Source organism: Onychostoma macrolepis, chromosome 03 (assembly GCF_012432095.1).
Source record: "Onychostoma macrolepis isolate SWU-2019 chromosome 03, ASM1243209v1, whole genome shotgun sequence".
In the NCBI taxonomy this organism is placed as follows: Eukaryota; Metazoa; Chordata; class Actinopteri; order Cypriniformes; family Cyprinidae; genus Onychostoma; species Onychostoma macrolepis.
The window spans coordinates 55266911-55284308 of NC_081157.1; the positions used below are offsets into that span (position 1 = coordinate 55266911).

The 17398-nt window shown below is 35.9% G+C and overlaps 1 pseudogene; it reads right to left on the minus strand.

Annotated features, from left to right (window-relative positions):
• Nucleotides 1–1709: 1709 nt before the first annotated feature.
• On the minus strand, nucleotides 1710–15429 carry LOC131536501 (gastrula zinc finger protein XlCGF57.1-like; annotated as a pseudogene).
• Between the last annotated feature and the right edge of the window lie 1969 nt (nucleotides 15430–17398).

Sequence of the window (17398 nt, forward strand, 5' to 3'; positions counted from 1 at the left end):
GAGTGCACGCATCTAGGCTGATGTAAAGTTACATGATGAAGTCTAGTTAGACTAGTGCGTGTGTGCATCTTGAGTGCGTTCTTTCGGCATTATTCAGTGTATTCAAATGCATTTATGAATGCATGTGAATGATCACAAAATTCAAGATATGGGGGTTAGAAAATGTATATATTTATATCATTTTATGTAGTTAATCAATATCACATGAAGAGTGCCAGTTCAGTTTTTCTCCTCCAAAAATCAGCATGATTAAAATGTGATATTAAGTTACTACAACAGTTCAGTAAACAATAATTTACTATAATTACTATTAATAACTATAAAATGTAGCAGAATAATGTAATATATGAATGAATAATAGTCTAAAGAACCCTTGTGCCAAAAGGGTTCTTTCTTGTCATTATATAACCTTTTTAGCATAAAAGGTTCTTTGGAATTGAGTAAAGAACCCTATGGTTCTATATAGAACCCCAATGAACCCTTTTTTCTAAGAGTGTATGTTGAAAAGTATGCATTTCCCCCCCAACATTTCTTATTTGTATATTCATAAATGTATTTAAAACATTAATCTCATAACATTATTTATTGCAGTTGTAATTTTGCAGTGTAAATTATTTAATTTAATTTATTGACTGCTAACATTATTACAATTTATTATTAAAGAACCGACTCAAACCAGACATTAATTTTTGAATCGTACAGCGCTTGCTCTGATTTTCAAAATATTTGTCAGCAAAATTGAAACATTTTGTTGACAATACAGAATACTGAACTACAAAATACTCAATAAATTGCTTCGCTACTGAAAATCAAGCAGTGTAGTCTCGAACGAACGACTCGAATGAACCGATTATTTTTGAAACAAACACGCACGATTAACTTTGGTTGATCAAATGACAACATGTAGTTTAAACTTCCCGATAACATGTTTGTCCATAGTTTTTCATGAATATTAATGAATTAAATAACTTTTTTTTTGTTTGTTTGTTTTTGGCATTGTTTTTAAACATATAGGCAATGCCAATTGGACTGTATTTCTGCTTTCTATAAAACCTTTGAACAAAATGTTATGAGATTAAATAAATGTAGAAGTAAATAAATGTGAAAATAAATGAACAAATATGTAAATGAATACATGTGAAAATAAATTAAAGTAGAAATTAATAAATAATGTATAAATAAATAAAAACATGTGGAAAAAATACATAAATAGAAATTAAATTATATATATATATACAGTATATATATATATATATATATATATATATATATATATATATATATATATATATATATATATATAATTTATTTATTTATTTTGTATATTTATTTATGTATTTATATTTGCTTTTTTTTTTTTTTACATTTCTTTCTTTATTTATTTATAATTTTGGCAGTCTTGGCATTCCATACAGTTCATCTTTAGTTGCATTTCACTACTTTCTTACAATTAAAGTGTGTTAAGTACAAAATTAGTTGTTCCACTTTAGCTGACTTTAAGTAGACCAGTTTAGTGATGTGTAAACAACATGTAAATGTATTTTTTGTATAGCATGCAATAAATGTATTTCAAAAACATTTTTCACTAGGGAAGTCATCTGTAAAGACTTTTCAATTACCCATTTGACCAAATTGTTAAGTGGCTGAGATTATTATTTCAGTAAAATATTTTTTCATTCAGTTAACTAAGTTGATGTAAGGTATTTTATGTGATATTTTATTTTATCACAATGGATTCTTTTAAATTCATTAATGCAGTGTTTTGTTCATATTGTCAGCAGATGTGCCCATGTTTTTATACATGAAATTGAATGAAACATTGGTGACAAAAAATGTGACATTTTTAAATATTTAAAAATAAAATACAAATTCTGAATAAATGTTAAAATAGTGTTCAATAAGTATACTATCATCCATGTGTGTACACATTTTTATTATAAATGATTAAAATCAGTACACAAAATCAGATCAAACTATGGTACATTTTTGTTTTGGGCCTCCTGTAAAGTTGGTGAAATGTCTCTTACGTCCTTCTGGTTCTCAGCCCTCGATATAGTGTTTACACAGAACAGATTGCTTGAGAGCAGCTTCACAATAATAAACCGGAAAACACATTGATAACATTGTGAAGTTCATTAATTATGAAACATTTAGTCTCACCTGTAATATGGTAACGTTTCCCTTTAAAACTGTGGTGCATTGTATTTGTTTAGTTTAGATATTTAGATATTTTTTACATTATTACGTCTGAATCTGAAAACTAAAACATTTAAAAAGTATTAAATATGAACTGCATGTTTGTATCACAGCATACATTTTTAAAATCTAAAACAATATTCCATGTTAAATGGCTAAGCCACTGATTTGATGTAAAATGTTGATTAGGTCGACAGCATTTATAATAAGACACGGTGACAACATGATAATGAAAATAATGAAGCAAAATGCTCTGGATTTCTCAGAATCTGGAGTGAACAATACACAGAAGATAAATACAGGAAGAACGAAACACCACTTCCGGTGAGGTGTAAACATTAACCCGTTTGTGGCCAACTGTAGACTTGTGTCCACGAGGTAGTTCTTAACCGTATGTTGTTTAAATGACTCTTCAGTTCGTTGAGACAAACGAGTTCTCTTTTCCCTTGATTGGATTAACTATTATCATGTTGAGAGGAACTAATCCAGACAATGAGGGTGTTGTCAGTTTTACCACCTCGTGATGGCTGTGTGGGGGAATCTTTAGATCCTGATTTGGGAATCTTTTTGGTGGGTCTGTTCCGCAGAGGCCTTACACAATGAAGAACAAAATAAAAAATAAATCTCAGTCTCTCTTAAAAGTTTTACAGTGTCTTCTTCATCTTCCTGAACAAGAACAGTTTGTAAAAACTTCTGCTTTCCTTCATGAAAGAGTAAGCAAACTACAAGTGACACATGCATTATAAGACAATTGAACATAATATGAAACTCATAAGAAAGCAATAAAACTTTTTGGCATTGTTCTTTGGGGAGGAACTCCATCTTTGAGTTGATCTGAATCTCAGTTGAATCTGCTGGTTTTGAAGATGAACTTTATTCACTGTGAAAACTTTAGATAATGTTTCTTTGTCATGTCGCTTGTAATGACAGATTTATCCAGATGATATTCTGTTGCTTGATGCATTATTGTGTCACATTTGTTGAGGACGCAGCATCAGACCTGAAAGATCTGAAGATGATCTACTTACTGTGAATGTTTTTTGTATTTCTGTGTAGAGCAGATGAATCACTGAAACGCTTCCCACATGCAGTGCAGTGATACGGTTTCTCTCCAGTGTGAATCCTCTCATGTCTTTTCAGGTCTTCTGACTGACTGAATCTCTTGTCACAGTGTGAACACTTGTAAGGTTTCTCTCCAGTGTGAATCCTCTCATGCAGTTTTAAACAGCTCGCTGTAGTAAAAGTCTTCTCACACTCAAAGCACATGTACTCTCTCACAGCAGTGTGTATTTTCTGATGAACTTTCAAATGTTGTAGATGTGAAAAACTATTTCCACACAAATGACATGAATGTGGCTTCTCCTTTGTATGAACTTTAGTGTGGATTTTCATGTGATTCTTAAGGGTTGATGATTGTGAGAAACTATTCCCGCACTGATCACAAGTGAATTGTTTCTCTCCAGAATGAACATTCATGTGTGATGAAAGGTCTCCTTTTTTTCTAAAATTCTTCCCGCACTGATCACATGTGTGCTTCTTCTCTCCAGTGTGGATTTTCATGTGATAATTAAGGGTTGATGATTGTGTGAAACTCTTTCCGCACTGATCACAAGTGAACGGTTTTTCTCCAGTATGAACTCTCATATGCTCCGTAAGGTCACCTTTTTGTGTGAAACTCTTCCCGCACTGATCACATGTGTGTGGTTTCTCTCCAGTGTGAATCATCTCATGCAGTTTTAAATAGCTTGCTGAAGTAAAAGTCTTCTCACACTCAAAGCACATGTACTCTTTCACACCAGTGTGTATTTTCTGATGTACTTTTAAATGTTGTAGGAGTGAAAAACTCTTTCCACACAAATAACATGAATGTGGCTTCTCCTTTGTATGAACTCTCAGGTGCTGCTTCAGGGCTGAAGCCCACAAAAATGTTTTGCCGCATTGATCACATGTGTACAGTTTCTCTCTAGTGTGGATGTTCATGTGATTCTTAAGGGTTGATGATCGTGAGAAACTCTTCCCGCACTGATCACAAGTGAATGGTTTCTCTCCAGTATGAACTCTCATGTGTAATGTAAGTTCTCCTTTTTGTGTGAAACTCTTCCCGCACTGATCACATGTGTACGGTTTCTCTCCAGTGTGAATCCTCTCATGTGAAGCTCAAGACTCTGTTTGTTTGTCAATCTCGTTCCACACTGAGTGCAGGTGAAAGATTTCTTGGCTCTTCTTTTCTTTAAAACTTTCTGAGTTTGAGAGCAACTCAAAGTTTTTTTTCCAGTTCTGAAGTGATTTATTCCCTCAGCTTCACTCAATTCTTTATTCTCCTCATTTTCTTCAATCAACTCTGAAATAAAAGTAAAAATGGTTTATTTTCATTAACTCATTAAAAAAAATGTGTAAAGACATAAACGTGACCCCTGATGTAACAGCAGAAAGTAGACAATTGCTATACAACATTTTGACACAGTTTTATAAATACATCTAGTACATTTTATATATAAATCTCTGAAACTTCTTCATTCATCAATGACTGAGGTACATTGATCTTCAAATTATGATTTTTAAAATATTATAGGCACAAATCCCATGTTTCTATAGGGAGAACTACTAAATATGTTTGATCAACTACACAGTTATCTAACAAATAATTTTGCTGAAAAAAAACTACCCAGTTTACAGAAAGTGTCTCTTAATATTTGATTATTCAGCTATATTACTGCAGAGCTCTAAATAATTCTCTAATTACAACACAAACAATATAAAACTACTTGAAGCTTTATAACCGTCAGCATTATTAATAAAGAGAGAAGAATAAACAGCAACCTGTTTGTTGTTCAGTATCTTCAGTGTGTTTGATTCTGCAGGGTTCTGGATCTCTCATCTTCTCTCTGTCCTCTTTAATAAACTCAGCTCTTCCTGATGCTCTGATGCTCGTCTTCACTTGTAAACTGATGGGAATATTCCAGCATTTACTGCTGAATGTGTGATTGTTGTGAGGAGCTTCACTGAACATGAATTTCTGTGTGGAAGAAGCAGATTTGCCAAAATCAACAAGAAATCAGTTTACTGACCCCCTATTTTCCAGATGTACCTTTTGGAAAAAGGCTTTTTGAAAATATGGCCGGCAGCCATATCACCCTGCAGCCCAAGACTGGTTGCCCACTGAAGCTAAGCAGGGTTGAGCTGGTCAGTACCGGGATGGGAGACCTCCTGAGAAAACTAGGTTGCTGTTGGAAGAGGTGTTAGTGAGGCCAGCAGGGGGCGCTCACCCTGTGGTCTGTGTGGGTCCTAACCGTCCACCGAAGGACGGTGCTTGTTGACAGTATAGCGTCCCCGTCACTATACTGGGGACACCACACTGTCAACAAGCACCGTCCTTCGGATGAGACATTAAATCGAGGTCCTGACTCTCTGTGGTCATTAAAAATCCCAGGATGTCTTTCGAAAAGAGTAGGGGTATGACCCCGGCATTCCTGGCCAAATTTGCCCATTGGCCTCTGATCAGCATGGTCTCCTAACAATCCCCATATCTGCTGATTGGCTTCTCCACCAGTAAGCTGGTGTGTGGTGGGCGTTCTGGCACACTATGGCTGCTGTCGCATCATCCCAGTGGATGCTACACACTGGTGGTGGACGAGGAGACCCCTGACAATGTAGAGCGCTTGGATAAGCAGAAAAGCGCTATATAAATGTAATGAATTATTATTATTAAAACCAAATCTTGTTTTTTATTTTTTTTTTTAATCTCTTTAAAACATTTTTTCTTAAATTATTTTCATATTGCATATTTTTCCTATTTTAATTTTTGTTTTAAAAGTATGGTAAATACTATTAAAATGTACCAACATTGACATTTAAAAATATACACTTTTTGATATAACATAAAAATAACAGGTAGCCCATCTGAATTATATAACAATTAGGCAATTAGGCTCACATTAGCTTACCAAAATTGCATTATCAGTAGAAGTTAAATCTTATGGCGCTTTTCCACTGCGTGGTTTGGCTCGGTTTGTGATTCCACGGCAGTTTAGTACCACTTTAGAGTGGGCAGGATTATTCACGTGTCGTTATAGTCGCGCTGCCTCTACTGCCGTAGCCGCACTGCCGTGACTCCTGAAAACGTTTTAATTCCGTGTCGCTCCGTTATGCTCTCGCTGGAGCCACTCCTCGGCTCTCAACGAGAGGAACGTCTGTACTTCCTCAACAGACAACGAAACAGACATTTTTTGGTTGTTAAAAGAAAGGTGCGCTCATTCAAAACAGTTGTGTTCGATCCTACGCTGGCTGTGCTGATTTAAATCTAGCGGGTCTGTTGTGTCTCGTGCCACAAGTTCAATGACGCAGGCAGTGACGATTTTCTCCGGCCAATCAGTGATCAGCAGAGTTTACACGTCACGTTTTGGTAACGGTACTGAAGGAGTGGATGCCGAGCTGCCATATCCTTCATATTGATATTAATTATATTATTACATTATTTCTTGTTTGACTATTAATCAAGTTATGACAAGAGTGAAATGTGTAGCCTTATGTGCGCTTATGAGATATTAAAGAATCCTGCTTTATGCTGTACTTCTACTCTCTAAGATGATGACTTCATAGTGTGTGTGTAACGAAGGCAAGGCGGCCTTGAAGTTCTGATAAGTGCTCTGTGTGTATGTGTGTGTGCTGGTAGCTCTCTCTCTCTGTGTTAGAAGACTGTCTCTGTCAGCTACCGCCATCCTGACCAAAAAGACACCTATCTTGCATGATCCCTGATCGCTGACGTCTGCCCGATCTGATGGAGATATGTTTGAAGCGTTTACGTCCATATGTGGAGATTGTCTAAGTTTATCTAGGTTTTAGAACCTATCAGAATTTTGATGATTTATGCATTGACTCAGTTAGCAACCTCTGTTCGGGTATAATTACTGGTGTTTTTGACATGTACGCAGAGCGGCCTACGAACTCGATTGTGAGTCTTGAAGCTGACTTCTGCTGATGAAACTGCAAACTATCTTCAGTAAATTTTCTTCATTTTTGATCAAATCTCTTGACTTCTGGTCTTTATTCAACACACCTGGTCCGAGGGTCTTTACTGTAAATTCCCCTACAGTACGGTACTAAAAAAAGTACCCCTAAAGTGAGCCGTACTGAACCGTACCGTGCCGTACCATGCAGTTGAAAAATCGCCATTATTGTAGTCTTCACGAGTTCACACTTACATATAATTAGCCGGAGTATGGTAATGCATATTTGGCGAGTATAGTAATGCGTAGTTGTCGTGCTGTTCTGGGGAAGGGCTCCGAGCTCGGGAATGGGCCGAACCCAGAGTCCGTTTCCACTGCCAACAGTACCCTTTACTTGATAGGCGTGGTGTATGCCGGAAAGTAGCGATCGACGCGACAATAATCACAACTCTGCCTCTTTTATGTCAGTTTTAATGAACAATAATAGCCATTATAAAAGTATAAGTACAAAGTATAAGAGGAAATAAAGTCAAAAGCAAACAATTCACAGTCAAACGTTTGCTACAAAGTCAGTGCTGCAAATTATGGTAAAGTTCAAAATAAATATAAAAGTTAAACTATGTGCTCAGTCAAAACGATATGACCAGGAACAAATAATAGATTCATGAGACCACGAATGCCTGTTAAATATACACAAAATGAATTAAATCTCGTTTAATCACTACAGAGACATCAGAGCCAGCGGCAAATGTCGGAAGGACTAGCCGAGCGTAAGGCTGCTCGAAGCGGATACATGAGCACGGAGCGCCCGCTGATCGTCTGGAGCTCCGAAATCGGCATATCAAATTTTCAATTATCTTTATAAATAAACCGCAGATTTGAGTTTTAAACAACTACATTCTCGCCTGAAAAACTCTTAAAACTACATTTCATGACAGTATAACAGTAATATTTTGAAAATTACGCACGTTTTTGAGCAATGACGTTTCACAAGTCCACAAGAACAGACAAGAGCGCATATTGAAAAATGGCTATTGTCTGTGTGAAAATATAAAATTATAAAATACACTGCTATATTTTTATTACTCCTCAATCACCTGCTCTGCCTATAGCTAGCGCCGGCCCTGCTGTTGTCTCTTTGTAAATCATTACATTACTATAATAAAAGTAGCAGCATCGGCACAAAGAGCACATCAGTTTAAAATGCTCATCCGTTAACACTACACTCACATAAGGGGCATTTTTTTTAAATTGAGATTTATACATCATCTGAATAAATAATCTTTCCATTGATGTATGGTTTGTTGGACAATATTTGGCCGAGATACAACTATTTGAAAATCTGGAATCTGAGGGTGCAAAAAAAACAGAGAAAATCGATCTTTAAAGTTGTCCAAATGAAGTTCTTAGCACTGCATATTACAAAAAAAAAAAAAAATGTTTTGATATGTTTACAGTAGAAAATTTACAAAATATCTTCATAAAACATCTTTGCTTAATACCCTAATGTTTTTTGGCATAAAAGAAAAATGGATAATTTTGACCCATAAAATGTATTGTTGGCTATAGTGTAAGACAGTGGTTTCCAACCTTTCCTACATGAAAAATGAATGGCCCCCTCCTGTTAAATCATGAAAGAACTGTGATTAATCACATTATTTTAGAAAGCCGAGTTAAATTTCTCTAGCCAAACCCAGGCCTGATTACTGCCACACCTGTTGAATCAAGAAATCACTTAAATAGAACCTGTCTGACAAAGTGAAGCATGTTTAAAGAGCAACACATCATTCTGCGATCTTAAGAAATTCATAAACAGATGAGAAACAAAATAGTTTACATGTATCAGTCTGGAAAGGGTTATAAAGCCGTTTCTAAGGCTTTGGGACTGCAGCAAACCATGGTCAGAGCCGTTATCAACAAATGGAGAAAATTTGGAACAGTGGTGAACCTTCCCAGGAGTGGCCGGCCTACCAAAATTACTCCAAGAGCACAAAGACGACTCATCCAGGAGGTCATAAAAGAACCCAGAACAACATCTAAAGAACTGCAGGCCTCACTTAAGGTCAGTGTTCATGATTCAACAATAAGAAAGAGACTGGGCAAAAACAGCATCCATGGGAGAGTTCCAAGGCAAAAGCCATTGCTGACCAAAAAGAACACAAAGGCTCGTCTCAAATTTGCCAAAAAATATCTTGATTATCCCCGAGACTTTTGGGCAAATACTCTGTGGACTGATGCGACAAAAGTTGAACTTTTTGGAAGGTGTGTGTCCCATTACATCTGGTGTAAAAACCAACACAGCATTTCAGTAAAAGAACATCATACCAGCAGTAAAATTGCTTGGTAGAGTGATGGTCTGGGGCTGCTTTGCAGCTTCAGGACCTGGAAGACTTGCTGTGATAAATGGAAACATGAATTCTGCTGTCTACCAACAAATCCTGAAGGACAATGTCCGGCCATCTGTTCTTGACCTCAAGCTGAAGCGAACTTGGGTTCTGCAGCGGGACAATGATCCAAAACACACCAGCAAGTCCACCTCTGAATGGCTGAAGAAAAACAAAATGAAGACTTTAAACTTTTGAACTGTGGGTTTCGTCTGGTCAGAGGAGAACTGGCCCCCCGACTGAGGCTGGTTTCTCCCAAGGTTTTTTTTTCTCCATTCTGTCACAGAGGGAGTTTTGGTTCCTTGCCGCTGTCGCCTCTGGCTTGCTCAGTTGGGGACACTTAATTTCTAGCGATTATCGCCGATTTGATTGCACAGATACTATTTAAACTAAACTGAGCTAGACAATGACATCTCTGAATTCAATAATGAAATGCCTTTAACTGAAAATTGAGTGTTTAATCTTATCATTATACATTACTGACACTCTATCCTCCAATTTGATACTGTTAAGTGCTTTGACACAATCTGTATTGTTAAAAGCGCTATATAAATAAAGGTGACTTGACTTGACTTGACTTTGGAGTGGCCTAGTCAAAGTCCTGACCTGAATCCTATTGAGATGCTGTGGCATGACCTTAAAAAGGCGGTTCATGCTCGAAAACCCTCCAATGTGGCTGAATTACAACAATTCTGCAAAGATGAGTGGGCCAAAACTCCTCCACAGCGATGTAACAGACTCATTGCAAGTTATCGCAAAATTTCTTGCTGCTAAGGGTGGCCCAACCAGTTATTAGGTTTAGGGGGCAAGCATTTTTTCACACAGGGCCATGTGGGTTTGGATTTTGTTTTCCCTTCATAATAACAAACTTCATTTAAAAAACTGCATGTTGTGTTTACTTGTGTTATCTTTGATTAATATTTAAATTTAGTTTGTTGATCTGAAACATTGAAGTATGACAAACATGCAAAAAAAAAAAAAACAGGAAGGGGGCCAACACTTTTTCACACCACTGTATATATATGCAATAATAATAATATTATTTTTTGTCTCTTAGAAATGCACATTTGACATTGAGTTGACAGTAGTAGTTTCAGTTAGGATGCAGATGTAAAAATCAGTAACATCTGTAAAAAATTGCAACAACCTCCTTTTTTATATGGTGAAATTGTATTTTTCTGAATGTTTGAGTTTTATTATAAATTAACCATTGTTCTTCCATACATTTGCATCATGATAACCAGAGTTAAAACCACACATATAGCACCTCAATACTATGGTAAAAATCCAACTATATGGTTTCTAGGTAGCCTATTTATATGTAAAACAGTAGTCTAAATACATTATAAATGCACAAACACTAGCCTATAGCTTAATCACAAACATAGTGTAATTACATTCCATTACTCCTTTAATACATTTAATACACGTCTACATTAATATAATAAATTTGATATAAATACCCCACATTTCTGCCACAATACCACGGTGCAGTTAATGTTACAGTAAATCCCTGGTAAACGATGGCGATTTGTAGATTGAAAAGCCTTCTGACTGTCTCGTTGCACACAGTGTTTTTCTGCTATTTGTCAGCACTGGTTTATCTGGATTTAAACTAGTGCCCCCCTGTCAACAAGCTCCCAACCCCACCCCCCCCCCGCTAAATTTGTAATCATATCAAACCAAACCATTTTGGGTGAAATGCGCAGTTTGTCCTGTAAACTATATAAAAAGTAAAACAGCTGTTAAATTCAAATCTGCGTTCGCTGGCTGGCACAGCATCGTATGGGATTCTGTTGAGCTTATGAATGCAAGGACCAATCAGTGCTGTTTCATCACCACGCGCTGACTGAATTCTCTGACTGACATTAATTCTCTCATCAGAAACAACAAAGTGAAGATGTACGAATGTAAGTAAGATATTAATTTCACAGTGTAAACAGCTTTAGAGATTATTATGGCAGTTTTTGAGAGTGCTTGAACTCGTTGGACTGAAGTGAAAATGTTCTTTGATAATGTAAACGTTCTTTGCTCTCTTTTTAGGGTATTTGCATAAGGCAATCTGATTGGCTGACGCCTGTGTTGGCGCTTGAAAAGTTTTCAACTTCTGCCGCGAGCATCGCCAGTGAAGCAACGCGACGGACCCACAATTCAGTTCGGCAACGCTTGACATCACTAAATTCAAAGTAAACGAGAGGCGTTGATGCCAATGCCCCGTGTGAATGGGGCGTAAAGAGTACCGGAAAAACATACCTGAATAAAAGTACAGATACCTTACAGTGAAAACTACTCCACTACAAGTTACCAATTCCAAAACAACTTGAGTAAAAGTATTAGAGTATCTGATTTTAACAGTACTTAAGTATTTTACTTCTACTAAATATAGGCTCAAAGATGCACAAGTCAAAGAGACATGCCAGTCAAAAACTGTAACGTTGTGGAAAAGCTGGAGAAAACAGGCAGAGACAAGGATCTGTGTGCAGGCATTTCATGGAAAAACTAGAACAAACAATAAGCTAAAAACCAAAGGGAACGAAGAACATGATGGCAAGCAAACAGACAACCATTACATTCAACAACTCACAAAGAACTAAAGAAACACACACACACATATATATATATTAGAGGTAGACCGATAGTGGATTTTACCGATACCGACAGCTAGGTTGGCCCACACTGGCCGATACCGATTAATCAACCGATAGTTTTAAAAATGGATACTGAAAGAAAGCTAGTGCTTTACTATTTTAAAAAATAATAATAAAAAGCAGTAACGGTACAGAACCATACTTTGTAAATGAATACAAATATTAATATTATTTACTATATTGATCATTAAAGTTATTTTATAGTTTGCTAATGTTAAAAGAAGAAACTTTAAAATTTAAAAATGTAGCCTTATTAGTAGCTAATAGTGAATGTTGAAATGAACACTCTAACAAGGAACAATACTTCTACAGTTTTCATTAATGCTACGAATGGACTCTTATTGTTAAGTGTTACCATTTAATTTCAACAGTCATGCTTAAAGATGGCCATCTTTAAATATCTACACAAGGCCACAGCATTAAAATTACATACATATGGATATTGTATGTGTACTCACACACTTTATTTGCTTCTATTTTTTAACACTTGATAATTATCTGATCAAAAAAAAAAAAGAAAAAAAAAGTTAATCACACACCGGGCAAAAGCGCAGCGCTGCGTCTAGGAGAACTCAGAGATATCACACACACACACACACACACACCAGATGCCTTGCGTTCAATTCAAGTGGCGGTCTAAAACAATTAATTTAATAGAAAACTATGTGAATGTCGCTCTGTTCGTGACAGGATTTTCTGTCAGCTGTATTTAAATGCGAGTCTGGAGTTTCCCGCTCTGTGCAGCGCGCAGTGTCACGTGTCAAAATAAACAACACGTGCTGTCAGTGATTTCCGCCTCTAGAGGCCGCTCTCGTGCTGTATGATGCCAGCGGACCCTTCTCAGCCACTCCAGCAACGGACGCGAACCGGAAAACTATCGGCATGAATTTTCCGATCGGACAATATTTGGCTGCAATAAAACTATTTGAAAATCTGGAATCTGAGGGTGCAAAAAAAAAAAATCTAAATATTGAGAAAATCTCCTTTAAAATTGTCCAAATTAAGTTCTTAGTAATGCATATTGCTAATCAAAAATTACGTTTTGATATATTTACGGTAGGACATTTACAAAATATCTTCATGGAACATGATCTTTACTTAATATCCTAATGATTTTTGGCATAAAAGAAAAATCTATAATTTTGACCCATACAATGTATTTTTGGGTATTGCTACAAATATACCCCTCGTCACACACACACACACACACACACACACACACACACACACACACACACATATGTATATATAAATACAGGAGGCTAACAAGCTGAACAAGATAAGATACAAATTGACTACAAACACCAAGGGAGGCAGGAAGTGACATAAAGTCAAACTCTCTTATTATAAGATGGGGGCAACATATGCAACTTATTTTCACTTGGATGCTTTCACACACGTACAGAAAAAAAATCTATATATAATCTATTCAAATCTACATATATAATCTCCATCCCCGCCGAAAAAAAATAAATAAAAAAGTTTAAATGTGGGAATACATCCCTCCGTGCAGATAAAGGTGCGTCACATTTATAACAAGTTATAAGTTAAGGGCGTATGATTTCTGTGATGCAGAGGGAATCCCGGTGCAGTCGAGAACATGTAATTTACAGTATAACGAGGATATCATGTAAAACACACAATCTGATGGATGGATAAATCAAAAGTGGATATGATACGTGATACTGTGAATATTAAAGCACAAACAGACTGCTATATCTGATGTTTCTGCGTGTCTCTGAGTGGCGTTGGTTTATCTACTACATACTGAAGTACGCATGACACTAATGGTGTTTTCAGCGTCTACATCAACATGAACATCACCAGAGCTGCTCTGAGAGAAAACACAAATAAACATTTACTAGTTTTATTTGAGAAAAACATTGTCAAATACTCTCTGAAACTCAAAGGATCACTACAACCCGTCAAAATAAAAGTTCAATTTAACTTGAAGTTATGACAGAAATACAATATATTAGCATTGTACAATATACAAAGTTATAACAGCAATAATATTCTTTATAATTATGGATTTTTTAAAACATTACTCTTAAGGAATATCATGTTTGTTCTTGTTTTAACTTCATATACTTCTGTTGTGCAGCACTTTGCCAAAAATAAAAGGAGTTGTTAAATGTTCATTTGATAACATTTTAAAACATTAATTAAAATATACATAAGTGTTATAGCTTTATTTTTAATTGTTTATTTTATTTTTATTTTTTTTTACATTTATTTTTTTTCAGAAGGGAGACTTCAATTCCTTAATTAAAATGTTTTCAAGTTTGTTGCAATAAAGGATTTGTTCACTCAAATAACTTGTTCTTAATCTTTTAAGAGTCATTGTTACTGATAAGAATGATTGTTTAATACATATCGTGAAACCGTGATATTTTCTGAGATGATTATCATACTGTGAAAATCTCATACAGTTACAACCCTATACTCAGAACACAAGAGCCATACTCAATTACCTCTTTATACATGTACGGTACTCAATTACCTCTTTATACATGTACAGTACTCAATTACCTCTTTATACATGTACAGTACTCAATTAGAAAATAATTACTGTGATTCAGCAAAAGGTCCCACATTCCAAATGTTGTAGCTCACATTCAGTAAGTCAGTCTGGCCTCAGCATTTACTACAACTTTGTAAAAATCATTCATTTGAATTAATAACTGGACGTAGTTAACGTTTTGTTTTTGCACTATGACTGGAATTTGTAGACGGTCCCTTAAACAACATTAGCGCTTATCTACACAGAGCTATACATATCTGACACGAGAACAGAAAACATTAAATAAGTAAGACTTTACAGTAACTGATAATAATACAGAACCTAAAACTAAGTTTAAAAGCGACTATAAGAAATGTGATCTGCCAAAGATAAATGAATAAAGAGAAGATCGCGTTAGCAGCAATGCATTACACTCAGTGATCACGAGACATTCAGTAACAGCACATTATCAGTCCAAACATGGAAAATGTGTCTGATGTTTGTGTTTCTATGTGAAACACCGTGAATTACTGACCTCTCCTCAGACTCGTCCGAAAGCTTTATGACTCGCTCCTTTATCAGACAATGACTTTACAGACAGCGTTTGTTCACGGTTCCTCCGAAAGAGACTTCAGACAGACTTCTGAGACAACATCACGATTTAATGATCTACAACAACAGAGCTTTGCTGAGAAGACAATACTTCATTACTGCTACAATACTACTTTCTCTCAGTTCTCTTCTTCTCTTGGTTAATGGCGGATTGCACACAGCTTCTCGGTGCATAGCGCCACCTACTGTACAAGAGTAACATCATGTCATTTTAAGTGTGCTCATGTTCTGTTCATTAACCCTGTGTCATATCAGGTCTTCTCCTATTCCTCCCTTACAGGTAGAAATGAAGTGCCTCTTGATATAAGAAAAATAAAGCTAATGTTGAATTACTGGATATCAGTAAAGGGACATAATGAAACTCATCCAATTAAAAAAAGTGTTGTTAAAATGTAGGGAACATGAATCTGCTAAGCATAATAGTTTTGGATGGATAGTTTTGCAGAAGAGGAAGCTCTATCGAGAGGGATTACAAATGTAGAATTGAGCCCGACAGTAGTGTCACCCATGTCACCGTGGCTCTTCTCTTACCATTAGTAGGTCTTAATTTGCAAAAACATGATTAATGAAGAAAATAGATGCCTGCCCTGATTTACTCTGACCGCAACATTTAGAAAAGCAAGCGCAGAACGTGGAAACAAGAGCGAAGGGAAAACAGCATAAGCATACAAAAAATAAAAACATGAGCAGAAAAAACAGAGAAATATAACCAAGGAAAACATGATTTTTCAATTTTGTGCAATATGATTTTAAATGTGTTTAAAGTTTCAATTAATAAATTGAATATTTTTATGATTTATGCATATTATTTTTAGATCCGTGACCATTGTTTGCAATTCTGAAAAATTTGCTGCAATATATTTTTACTTGCGTTTTTAAATTTTGTTTTCACGCTTGTTATTTTTTAATCCGTGACTGCAATACTTTAGACGGGAATCTGATCCCATACAAGACATCTCAGAAATCCAGACCAGACGATGATGGACGCATGTAAACCTGGTTTTATCCTCCTTGCTACAAATTGATTGGTTTGCTAACCCAAGTTTGTGTCTTCTTAACGATGATTCTGGTCTCTGTATAAGCTTAATACAAAAGAGAATGTTGTTTGCTGGTTTTACAGCTGTGAAGAAGACAATAATATAGAACTGGTTTACACGGCACATGTGTGGGAAAACATATTGGATCCATAGCCTCCTGAAAATAGTGAATGTACAACTGCGCACATTAATGGGGCCATGAATGAATTAATGAGTTTTTGTTTTCGATTTGATTTATTTCGTTAAGTAGTAATTTAAAGCTTTCTATAGATATATATTTATCATGTCTGTGAGGCATGTATCCGCTGACTTTCTGTTAGAATCTAACTCTTAACAAATACCAAGATCGGCAGTCAGGTTTGTTCGGATGCACAAAGAAGAGAAACCTTTCGGGTACCCGGGAGGCAGTGATTAAAGACAAGACTCAAGTGTCCCGTTTAACCAAAGCTCAGCATTTATTAAGTCATCGGGGAGTATATATACGAAACGAGAAGTTACACCATTGGATGATCACAAGATCTTATCAGACACAGACATCTAAATCATCTAAATATGGAACAATGTCTCTTTAGCAATCAAGGCCAAAGTTTAGGACAAATGCAAGCTCAGCACACATCAGCGCATCTTCTGGGCAAAAGGGCACAGAGTGTTTCTGCTAAAATCTAACAGTGGCCACTTTAAGACACCGTAATGTCTTACCTCTAGAACACTCTTGTGCAGATTTAAGAATCATGTATATATACTCATTACATCATCAATAATCAACAAATCATTGTTAGCATATAATTAACCAGTAACTCTGATCTGTGTTAATCAATAAAACATAAACATATACTCAAGAATTACAATGTTGATTCTTCTGGTTCTAACTCATATATTGATACATAATCACCTCCATTAACCTCATTTGCACGTTCGTAAGCAGGATTAACTGATACTACGTCAGGAGCAAATGTCCTCACGTTTCGTGCACTCATCATTACTTGATAGGTTCCTCTTGTCATGAGGGCTGTAATTGAGCGAGTTACAAGACCACCAATACATTGAATCATACATGGTGCAATCATTAATA